An 11,736-nucleotide genomic window follows, 5' to 3' on the forward strand; every position below is an offset into this window, starting at 1 on the left:
GAGGAGGGGGCACTGGTCTGGTGAGAGGAGGAGGGGGCACTGGTCTGGTGAGAGGAGGAGGGGAGGAGGGGAGTGGGGGCACTGGTCTGGTGAGAGGAGGAGGGGGCACTGGTCTGGTGAGAGGAGGAGGGGAGTGGGGGCACTGGTCTGGTGAGAGGAGGGGGAGGAGGGGGCACTGGTCTGGTGAGAGGAGGAGGAGGGGAGTGGGGGCACTGGTCTGGTGAGAGGAGGAGGGGGCACTGGTCTGGTGAGAGGAGGAGGGGAGTGGGGGCACTGGTCTGGTGAGAGGAGGGGGAGGAGGGGGCACTGGTCTGGTGAGAGGAGGGGGAGGAGGGGGAGGAGGGGGCACTGGTCTGGTGAGAGGAGGAGGAGGGGAGTGGGGGCACTGGTCTGGTGAGAGTGGGGTACAGGTCAGGTGAGAGCAGGAGGAGTGGGGGTCAGTCTGTAATAGAAGCAGCCCTGTTGTTGTTGTGATTTTGAACACACACACCAGTGACAGAAGCAGGACTAGTGAACACGACACCCCCATCAGGAGTGGAAGAGAGAGCTCAGGCTCTGCTCCGTGCCGGGGGGCGATGTGCTCGTTCCTCTCGGCTGGGGGTCTCTCTCGAGGGCACGACGCCGCATCAGTCTGGGGAGCAGAGGGAGTGCTGTGCTCGGACTCGGAGGAGCAGGACCGAGCCGGACTGCTGCCCTCAGACTCGTGAGCTGTACAGCCGACAGCAGAGCCTCCTGCTCTCTGAGCTCATGCAGCACCAGCCACAGGGGTCACACTGACAGGTAGGGGTACAGGCTGGGTTCCCCTGCCATCTTTTCCCAGATTTTCATGACTATCCAGAGGCCGACAGTGGGAAGACAGGTGTGGACGGGGAGTTGGGAGGGAGGTGAGGAGCTCTCTGCTGTCTGTATTTCTTCCTCTGTGGCGTCTCTCTGCTCGTCTCTTTTTCTCAGTCCAGCTGCATGTGGTCTGTGAAACAGCAGCTTCGCAGTGCTGAGCTGGGATTAGGACCGGTGGGTTGCAGAGTTCAGGGTTCGATTCCAGAGGGGGACACAGCTCTTGTATCCCAGAGACAGGTACTTCAGTTACTGTTCTGATATCATGTTTTATTATAGAGGTGTATTGTAGACAGTGTAGTGTTGACAATAGTGTGCTGACGTCTCATGAAGGCTGTACCTTAACACTCGCATTTAGTGACACTGTGTGCTAAATGCTCACCTGTACTGTGCTTTAGTACTTGAACCTGTGTACAGTTGTAATACTCAGACCAGTGAGCTGAACACATGCCTGTACTGAGCTTTAATACTCAACACACCTGTGCGCTGAACTAAAACCTTTATTCTGCTTCAGAACTCAACCCTGTGTGCTCAGCTCTCACCTGTACTGTAGTTTAATACTCAGACACACCTGTGTACTGATTCTTCAACTGTACTGCGCTTTAATAATCAGGGACAGATCAGTGTGCTGAATTATCACCTGTATTGAGCTGCAATGATGACACTGACACACCTGTGTGAAGAACTCTAATATGGACAGTTGTAACACTCAGACCTGTGTACTGGACTCTGTACGCTGTACTATAATACTCCAAGACACACCTGTGTGCTGTACTCTCAACTGTACTGAGTTTTAATACTCAATGACAAGCCAGTATTCTGAACCCTTGTAGTGTACTGTAATACTCACAGCTGGACTGAACTCACCTGTAGTGAACTTGAATTCTCACACCTGTGTACTGAACTCTCTCCTACACTGAGCTTTAATACTCTGACACACCTGTGTGCTGAACTGTATTGTTTTAGTATTTGAACCTTAGTGCTGAATTGTTGCCTCTGCTTTTGTAGTACTCAAACTTGTGTACTGAACTCTCGGCTGTATTGAGCTTTAATACTTTTTGACACACCTGTGTGACGAACCCTAATATGTACAGTTGTATTACTCAGACCTGTGTACTGAACTCTGAATGCTGTGCTATAATACTCCATGACACATCTGTGTACTAAATTCTCAACTGTACTGTCCTGTAATAATGACAGTTCTGTGTGCTGAATTCTCCACTTTAATTAACGACTGATCGGTGTGCTGTGCTGAACTTAACTACTCAATGACAAACCAGTACTATGTGCCGTTCCCTGTCCTATGATTTAACACTCAAATCTGTGTACTAAACTCTCCTGTGCTGAATGTTAATACCCAGTGTCACACCAGTGTGCTGAGCTCTCGCCTGTAATCCAGCCCAATTCTAAATCCTGTGATAAACCTGTGTGTAACACCTGTGTGCTGAACTCTCAACTTGCTTAGACTGGTTATTAAATCTCGCTAACAAAATAAACTTACAGTATTGTACAAATTTCATATTAAATGCACCTTTGTGAACGTGCTGTATGTTGGCCACATCCTTCCTGCTCACTAGCTGCTGTACACACACATGAAATGGGCTCTCCTACCAACCTTAATCCATTCTGGTCTTTTTGATCTGACGTCTGTATTTCAATCGAAGCCTCACTGTCGTGTGTTTGACTTTCTGCTGGTCCGCTCCTCTGTTGTGAGAGAGCACTGTCTCCTTCTCCAAGGGATCAGCCAGGAAGGAGACGGGTCATAAACACGGACACTGATGTGGGTCTCCTCCACAAGTCCCATCCAGCAAGCACAGGTTGTGCAGCACATTTCACCCAGAACTGTTCAACATCTGTGTGCTGAGCTGACAAGTAGTGTTTGTGGGTAGAACAGTCTTGAAATCGAGCTGTTGAATTCAGTTCACCTGCACTCGTTCAGATCACAAACACAGCCTGTGACACAGCATGTCCTCCAGAAATATAAGACCTGCAGGAATGTCTCTTTTATGTGTGATCTTCCATCAAATTTACTGCTTTTTTCCACAATATTTAAGGAATCTAAAAAGTCGCTGTATTGGTTTCATGAAAATATTTTACATGAATATAGTGGCAACATCTCTTGGTCAAGAGCATGTTTACAGTGTAAGAGGGCTGCTTTCACGTCTCTGATGTTTTGTTGCCTTGTTCTGAACTGCAGACCGTGATGGTGATATGGTGTTGCTCAGACAGTACATTGTAACTTCATCTCTGTTGTGAGGTGGAGGTTGTACACGTGGTAGTTTCATTGTCGTTTGAAACACACTCATCATCGATTCAGTATAACCTGGAAATGTAAAAAATATTAACATTCTCGTGTAATACTCAGTCACGTGTGCTGAACTCTCACCTGTACTGTTGTAACTCAGACCTGTGTAATGACCCTCACATGTAGTACTGGAACCTGTATCCTGAACTCACCTGTACTGAGCTTTAATTCTGAAACATGTACTGAACTCTGCTCCTGTACTGTAATACTTTACAGTTAATCTTTCCCCTGTATTGTGCTGTAATATTCAAGTCTGTGTTCTGAGCTTTTACATGTACTATTGTAATCAGAACTGTGTGCTAAGCTCTTAACTGTACATTGTACTGTAGAACTGAGATCTGTTTTATAACCTCCCATGTACTGTTGTAATACTGAAATGTGTGTAATGACTCAACCTGTGTGCTGAACTTTGGCTTGTACTGCTGTTACTGTCTTGTGTGCTGTACTGAGCTTCAGTTGTTTAAACTTATGTACTGAACTGTTCCTGTACTGTTGTGATTCTCAGAGCTGTATACTGATCTGTGTTCCTGTACTGTTGTAACATTGAGAGCTGTGTACTGAACTCACTTGTACTGAGTTTAAATGTTGAAACGTGGACTGAACTCTGCTTCTGTACAGCTGTAACAGTCACATATGTAATGTCCCTAACATGTATTGTTGAAGTTGTCAGATTGTGTACTGAAGTCTCTGTACTGTTATAACTCTCGCCTGTACTGAGCTTTATTTCTGCACTATGTACTGAACTCTGCTCCTACAGTGAGCTTGAATTCTGAAACATGGACTGAACTCTGCTCCTGCACTGTTGTAATACTCAGCCCTGTGTACTAAGCTTTCCCCTGTATTGTGCTGTAATATTCATGTACTATTGTAATAATCAGAACTGTATGCTAAGCTCTTAGCTGTCCCTTGTTCTGTACTGAACTCACTTGTACTGAGTTTATATTTTAAAACTTCTACTGAACTCTGCTCCTGTACACCAGTGGTACTCGGACATGTCCCTAACCTGTATTGTTGGAGTTGTCAGATTGTTTACTGAACTTTACTGTATTTTATAGTAATTTGCTGTTTACCTGTACTAAGCTTACATTCTGAAACATGTACTGTTGTTGTACTCAGCCCTGTGTGTTGAGCTTTCTCCTGTATTCTGCTGTAATATTCAAGCCTGTGTTCTGAGCTCTTCCCTGTATTAATGTAATCAGCACTGTGTACTCAACTCTCTGCTTAACTTTTGAAAGGGGTGTACTTGACTACATTAAGGTGAAATTCTTTAAATGTACACTGAAATTTTTTCTCAAGTGTTTGTAGTGAACCCTACACCTCTCCTTCTGTTCCACTGCCCTTAGTGTTGTACTGAACTCTCTTGTGTATCTCACACTACACTGTAGAAGTACTCTGCCTTAAATACTGCTTTTTTATTACTGGTATAGTACTTAGACCTGTTCCCTGACTCTGCTTGTAGTGTTGTATGGATAGTCTTGGTGCTGAACTCTGTACCTGTACTGCTGTTAATGTGAACAGTGTTGTTTTCTCATGTACATTATTGTAATACTCAACACTCCTCCCTCAACTCTCACAGGTGTATCTCACTATACTGCTGTCGTAAGTCTCATGGCCTAAGTTCATACCTGTAATGTAGTTGTTAGCCCAGTGCCCTCTCTGTGCTTGTATTGTTGTAATTCTTGTGGGTATGTGCTGAACTCTGTACCTGTGCTGTTGTGATAGGCTGACTGGTGTTGTCCTCTCCTGTACATTGTTGTAATACTGAACACTCCCCCCTTAACTGTCACACATACTGTCCAGTGTGCAGCCCTGTGTCCTCATCTCCCACCCCTGCTGCAGTAACACTTCAGCCTTTTCCTGCTCTCTTTGACCTTGACTTGTAGTGTTCAGACCTGTGTTGAACTGTACATCTGTCCTCTGCATTAATCTTGACACACTGAGCTTTTACCTGTGTTGTCAGCACAGTGATGGAGTGGTGTATCAGATTTATCATAATTTCCTGATCATGGCTGGGGTCTGGTGTAAGGACTCTGAACTCAATGTGGGTAAGTTCACCCCTGGTGCTCTCTGTACTCCAGCACAGAGCTGTGCCTGTTATTTGCACAACTCGCAGGGGTCCTGGTGTCATCTTGATCATGAAAAGCAACCTGACTGGAGAACAGCTGTGTCAGGAGCAGAGCTGGTGGAGCTGTGAATAAAGTCACTATGGGGAGGTGGTGAATATTAACTCAGGGGCTGGTCACACCCCATCTCATGATTCTCACAGTCAGGGGGCCGGTGTTCTCTCCTGTCACTGTACCCAAACCCCCACGCTGCAGCCTCAGACAGAAAGGAAAGAGGCACCCTTATTAAAGTCACAGCTTCCATTTGCAATCACTGCAGCAAGAGGCGTCTGGCTCAGAGATGGAGGGAGGGGAAAGGCACTTACAGCCTTTAGCCAGCAGAGGGCAGGGTGTCTCTAAACATCTGCCTCTTCCCCCACCTTGATTCTTTAGCAGAGTGATCCCCTCCAGGCTGCACTACATTTCCCAGCAGGCCATGAGGGAATGGTGGCCAATAGGCTGCCTCCCATGGGTTACTGATGCAGCTGTTAATTCTAGGCTGTAGCCAGTGTGTATAATGAGGGGGGTGGAGTAGAGCTCATGCAGAGGGCTGGGAGAACTGCATCACCCACAAGGACCTGCTCCATTCAGTCACCTGACCCCTGGGACAAAGATGATTGGTCAGAAGACATTTGAAAAGCAGGCAGTGACAGAGGGTGGTAGTGCTGTTGGAGGAGCAGAGATAGAAAAGAGCTCTCGCCTCCAACACCGAAACTGATCTGAGAGTTTATAGACCTACTGCTCAGTGGTCCTGTTGTTCAGGTCGCTGCAGGGGAGGGGGGCTGGTGACCCTCTGATGGGATTCACTCTGGGAGAATGAGGAAACAAGTAACAGCTGATCCTCATGACTGCTCTCACCTCCTGGCCAGGGGAGTCTCTCACACAGAAGCTAAACCCAGTAGTTTTTCATCTTTTTCAGCGCAGAGGGGACGAGGGACCTGTCCTGACCCACTGTGCAGTTCACAGTCCCCATCCTTCTCCTACTGCAGCTGAGGCAAAGCTGGACAGCTCTCAGGACAGACACTCACAGCCACAAGGTAAGGAAACAGGGCTCTTTATTCACAGTTTGAGATGAAGCGTTCCAGAAACCACAAGACAAACCTCTAGTTCTTCTCCCAACTGTAGCTAGACGTGCAGTTGGCTTCCCCAGGCCTCTGTGAAGACAAGTCAGACTCCCAGCTCCCAGGCTCAGCAGTCAGACCTCCTCCCCCGACACAGCTCAGCTCTGCAGCTCTTCCCTCCTGCTCTGCTCAGCACAACTGCTCTCTGTCCCCAGCAGCACCAGACTGAAGGCCTCCCCTCCTGCCTTTTAACTGTCTCCCCACCAATCGTCTTCCACCAATTAGGCAGGTGATTATAGACTGCAGGTTGTTCTCCTGGGCCTCGTTGGGGATGATCCCATATAAAAATCAGACTGTTAAACGAGGACTGGAGCTTGTTTTGGGTCTCAGGATTAATCTTGCTGGATGTCCTACAGGCTCCCCTGTGTTGGGGCTCAGTTGTTCCTAAAAAATCAATAAAAATAAAAGTGTAATTATGTGAATATTTGTGCAAATTGAATGAAAACCAAGCATCTTGTTTTCTACAGGTTTTGATCCCACAGCCTCTGTGTTAGAAGCCCAGAGCTCTTCTACTGAGCCACAGTGTCTCTGTGAGTCTGGGGCTCCTGTGTGCTCTTGGCCTTCCCAGCTCAGGGTTCGAGAGTGAGGGATAAAAGACAGACCGAATGAGCTCTCCTTCAGGACAGGAGCCAGTGGAGGAGTGGAGATGGTGCTGAGCTCCTGAGCACAAGGTTGTGGGTTCGAGTCCTGGCTGAGAGCTGAGATGAATTTGCAGTGTGATCCTCCCCAGCAGTGAGAGGGTGAGAAGTAAAAGCCCACAGCCCTTGTGTCTTTATTTATCAGTGTTACTGTCCACAAGAATTAAATTAACAAAAGCTCCAGGTCCTTCCAGGATTTGAACCCACAACCTCCAGGCAGAAGTCCAGAGCTCTTCCCCTGAGCCACAGCGTGTCTTTGTAGGTGTGGGGCTCCTGTGGGCTCTTGGTCTTCTTCCCAGTTCAGGGCTGAAACGGAGGGATAAGAGACAGACCGAATCCCTCTCCACTCCGGGCAGCAGATGGAGGAGTGGAGACGGTGCTGAGCTCATGACCGCAAGGTTGTGGGTTCAAATCCTGGCCGGTCCCTGGTAAGTATCACCCAGGTGAGTATCCAAGGTAAGTATGTGGGCTGGGTAGACAGGAGGGGTAGACAGGGCTAGGCAGGAGGGTGGGAGTCAGGTTGAGAGGGTGGGGTAGGTAGGACAGGCAGGGCCAGGTAGTGCAGGTAGGAGGAGGGTGGGGTAGACAGGCCCAGCTAGCAGGTGGGGGCAGGTCAGCTGAGAGAGGACAGGCAGGGCTGGGAGGTGCAGGCAGGGGGTTAGGTAGAGGGGGTAGATAGGGGTAGGAGAGGTAGACAGGTGCAGGCAGCAGCAGGAGGTGGGTGGGGTAGGCAGGACCAGGTAGGGTAGAATAGCAGGGGGGTGGGGTAGGTTAGGGGAGACAGGGGGTTAGGTAGAGCTGGGAGGGGCAGGCAGGGTCAGGTGAGGCAGGAGGTGGCCTGGGCTGAGGAGGAGAGAGTAAGAGAAGGAGCAGAGAGGAGCCCAGGCCACAGGGGGGGGGACAGATAGGAGGGGGAGAGAGGGTCAGATAGGGGGGGGTTAGGGTAGGTAGAGGGGTGAGGCAGGAGGTGGCCTGGGTGGAGGAGAGAGTAAGAGGAGGAGCCCAGGCCACAGGGGGGTTAGGTAGGGTAGAGAAGGTAGGCAGGCAGGGCTAGGAGAGGCAGGAGGAGGTGGGTGGGGTGTTGACAGGTAGGGGGAGAAGAGGAGGGAGGGTGGGCAAATGTGTTTTTAACCCCAACCCCACCCCCCCCCCCTTAGTAACTAGTGTCATATCATTTTTATATATAGTATGACACTAGTTACTAAGGGGGGGGTGGGGTTGGGGTTAAAAACACATTTGCCCACCCTCCCTCCTCTTCTCCCCCTACCTGTCAACACCCCCCCCCTCCTCATCCTCATCCTCATCCTACCCCACCCCCTATTCTACCTGCTCCTGCCTACCCCACCCACCTCCTCCTGCCTCTCCTAGCCCTGCCTGCCTACCTTCTCTACCCTACCTAACCCCCTTGTGGCCTGGGCTCCTCCTCTTACTCTCTCCTCCACCCAGGCCACCTCCTGCCTCACCCCTCTACCTACCCTAACCCCCCCCTATCTGACCCTCTCTCCCCCTCCTATCTGTCCCCCCCCCTGTGGCCTGGGCTCCTCTCTGCTCCTTCTCTTACTCTCTCCTCCTCAGCCCAGGCCACCTCCTGCCTCACCTGACCCTGCCTGCCCCTCCCAGCTCTACCTAACCCCCTGTCTCCCCTAACCTACCCCACCCCCCTGCTATTCTACCCTACCTGGTCCTGCCTACCCCTATCTACCCCCTCTACCTAACCCCCTGACTGCACCTCCCAGCCCTGCCTGTCCTCTCTCAGCTGACCTGCCCCCACCTGCTAGCTGGGCCTGTCTACCCCACCCTCCTCCTACCTGCACTACCTGGCCCTGCCTGTCCTACCTACCCCACCCTCTCAACCTGACTGTCCCACCCTCCTGCCTAGCCCTGTCTACCCCTCCTGTCTACCCAGCCCACATACTTACCTTGGATACTCACCTGGGTGATACTTACCAGGGACCGGCCAGGATTTGAACCCACAACCTTGCGGTCATGAGCCCAGCACCGTCTCCACTCCTCCGTCTGCTGCCCGGAGTGGAGAGGGATTCGGTCTGTCTCTTATCCCTCCGTTTCAGCCCTGAACTGGGAAGAAGACCAAGAGCCCACAGGAGCCCCACACCTACAAAGACACGCTGTGGCTCAGGAAAAGAGCTCTGGACTTCTGCCTGGAGGTTGTGGGTTCAAATCCTGGAAGGACCTGGCGCTTTTGTTAATTTAATTCTTGTGAACAGTAACACGCTGATAAATAAAGACAAGGGCTGTGGGTTCTTACTTCTCACCCTCTCACTGCTGGGGAGAATCACACTGCAAATTCACCTCAGCTCTCAGCCAGGACTTGAACCCGCAACCTTGTGTTCAGGAGCACAGCACCATCTCCACTCCTCCACTGGCTCCTGTCCTGAAGGAGAGCTCATTCGGTCTGTCTTTTATCCCTCACTCTCGAACCCTGAGCTGGGAAGGCCAAGAGCACACAGGAGCCCCAGACTCATAGAGATGCTGTGGCTCAGTGGAAGAGCTCTGGGCTTCTAACACAAAGGCTGTGGGATCAAAACCTGTAGAAAACAAGATGCTTGGCTTTCATTTATTTTGCACAAATATTCACATAATTACACTTTTATTTTTATTGATTTTTTAGGAACAACTGAGCCCCAACACAGAGGAGCCTGTAGGACATCCAGCAAGATTAATTCTGAGACCCAAAACAAGCTCCAGCCCTCGTTTAACAGTCTGATTTTTATAGGGGATCATCCCCAACGAGGCCCAGGAGAACAACCTGCAGCCTATAATCACCTGCCTAATTGGTGGAAGACGATTGGTGGGGAGACAGTTAAAAGGCAGGAGGGGAGGCCTTCAGTCTGGTGCTGCTGGGGACAGAGAGCAGTTGTGCTGAGCAGAGCAGGAGGGAAGAGCTGCAGAGCTGAGCTGTGTCGGGGGAGGAGGTCTGACTGCTGAGCCTGGGAGCTGGGAGTCTGACTTGTCTTCACAGAGGCCTGGGGAAGCCGACTGCACGTCTAGCTACAGTTGGGAGAAGAACTAGAGGTTTGTCTTGTGGTTTCTGGAACGCTTCATCTCAAACTGTGAATAAAGAGCCCCGTTTCCCTACCTTGTGGCTGTGAGTGTCTGTCCTGAGAGCTGTCCAGCTGGGCTGGGGTGGGTGGGGGGTCAGATGAGCTGGATGCTGGGACAGGGACAGTCGTCCTGTACTCTCAGAGTTGAAACAGGTGGAAGAACTGCTGGTCAGCCAGACACCCCACTAGTTGAAACAGGTGGAAGAACTGCTGGTCAGCCAGACACCCCACTACCCCAGCGGCTAGGGGCCTTCCTCGCCAGCTCGCCACCAACCAGGAGCACCCCCTCTTCCTCCTCCTCCTCGTCCCTGTGGCCCTGGAGTTACACAAGCAGCTCCTCCTGCCCTTCCGCTGGGGGAGAGGAGAGCTGGGGGCTGTGGAGGAGTCTGTCAGCTCCTGACCAATCACCAGTCCCCCACCTGGTCACCTGACTGGAGCGAGCAGGTCCTCCTGGGTAATGTAGTTCTGACCAGAGCTGCACAAAGCGCTGGAGATTCGTAAGGAAGCAAACTCTATAAAAACTTCCTGCAGCTGGGCCTGAAACATTAACACAGCCTCCAAGGAATGGAACAGGAGACGGCAGGACAGCTCGCCTTTTATTGAGAACAGCCCAGCGTGTTCATCCCTCTCCCTTCATCACAGACAGCCCCACCGAAAGAGTGAACTAGTACCTCTCCCCTCCAGCAGGCTCTGAGCTCCACTCTCTCACCCCCTCGTTCTATACACTGGCTACAGGCTTGAACGGACAGCACCTGTGCCTTATCAACCCAGGGGAGGCATCCTATTGGCCACCATTATTCCCCCCCAAGGCCTGCTGGGAAATGTAGTTCAAGGGGACCTGCAGCAGCACTGTCCCAGTTAGAGTGAAAGAGAGGGTGGAGACCACATCTCTTTATCCATCTATTATAGACACTCTCAGTGTGCGACGCCACGTGTGCGACACTATAGCCTCACACACCTGAAGAGGGCTCCACAGCTGAAACCGGTTTCTTTCTTCCCTGGGAATAAACCTCATACTTGTTCCTGTCGTAGACACGGCTGTTGCCCCCATATTTCATCACACCAATCTGTACAGCCTGGTCTGGAACCGGCTCAGAGGTGGTGCAATACGCACACACAGCGCACAGACTACGCTTGTGCTAGAGAACAGGCAGCCACACCCAGAAACACACACTGCCCTCTGCTGGAGGGAGACCGTTACTGCGGCTCGGCTCACTCCACTTCCTCAGCAACACGAAGCAGCAAATCGAAAGGGAAACAGCCCCTCCGACTCCACGAGCGCGGCGAGGAAGAGGGACCGGAGCCCAGCCCACAAGACCTCGGGCCCCAGGGCGCCGGTCCGGCACTGGGGTGGGAACCACGCTCTCTGCTCTTCAACAGGGAGCAGCTGCTGAATCTGTCTCACCGGTGAGCACAGCCGGGCCCTGGGTCAGTACTCTCTACCCCTCTCCCCCCACCCACCCACAGGACCAGTTCCACCCATCCCAGACCCGCGGGCGCTGCGTTCGTGCCCAGCACCCAGCTCCACACAGGCCTGCAGCTCGGCCACAACTGCTGCTGGACTGGGAGAGCCGGCTGTTACCCAGGGAGACCAAGAAGAGAGACGGACGCAGACACAGCAAATCCAGAAAGACAGGCAGTCGTGTGTTGAGGACAGAAGTGTTAGTATTTAAA

General features: G+C 51.3%; 3 long non-coding RNA genes across 3 annotated transcripts; 2 read left to right on the forward strand and 1 right to left on the reverse strand.

Moving 5' to 3' along the window:
* The first annotated feature begins 340 nt into the window (after window positions 1-340).
* Window positions 341-9,662, forward strand: LOC138242459 (uncharacterized). The gene is made up of 2 exons (XR_011191609.1): window positions 341-884; window positions 9,630-9,662. It is a non-coding gene; the product is annotated as an uncharacterized lncRNA (long non-coding RNA).
* LOC138242461 (uncharacterized) lies at window positions 6,003-7,094 on the forward strand. Its single transcript, XR_011191611.1, has 3 exons — window positions 6,003-6,278; window positions 6,367-6,591; window positions 6,830-7,094. It is a non-coding gene; the product is annotated as an uncharacterized lncRNA (long non-coding RNA).
* Window positions 9,592-10,181, reverse strand: LOC138242460 (uncharacterized). Its single transcript, XR_011191610.1, has 2 exons — window positions 10,098-10,181; window positions 9,592-10,009 (listed from the first exon to the last, which is right to left on the reverse strand). It is a non-coding gene; the product is annotated as an uncharacterized lncRNA (long non-coding RNA).
* Between the last annotated feature and the right edge of the window lie 1,555 nt (window positions 10,182-11,736).

This window comes from Lepisosteus oculatus, chromosome 14, assembly GCF_040954835.1.
Source record: "Lepisosteus oculatus isolate fLepOcu1 chromosome 14, fLepOcu1.hap2, whole genome shotgun sequence".
NCBI classification, from domain to species: domain Eukaryota; kingdom Metazoa; phylum Chordata; class Actinopteri; order Semionotiformes; family Lepisosteidae; genus Lepisosteus; species Lepisosteus oculatus.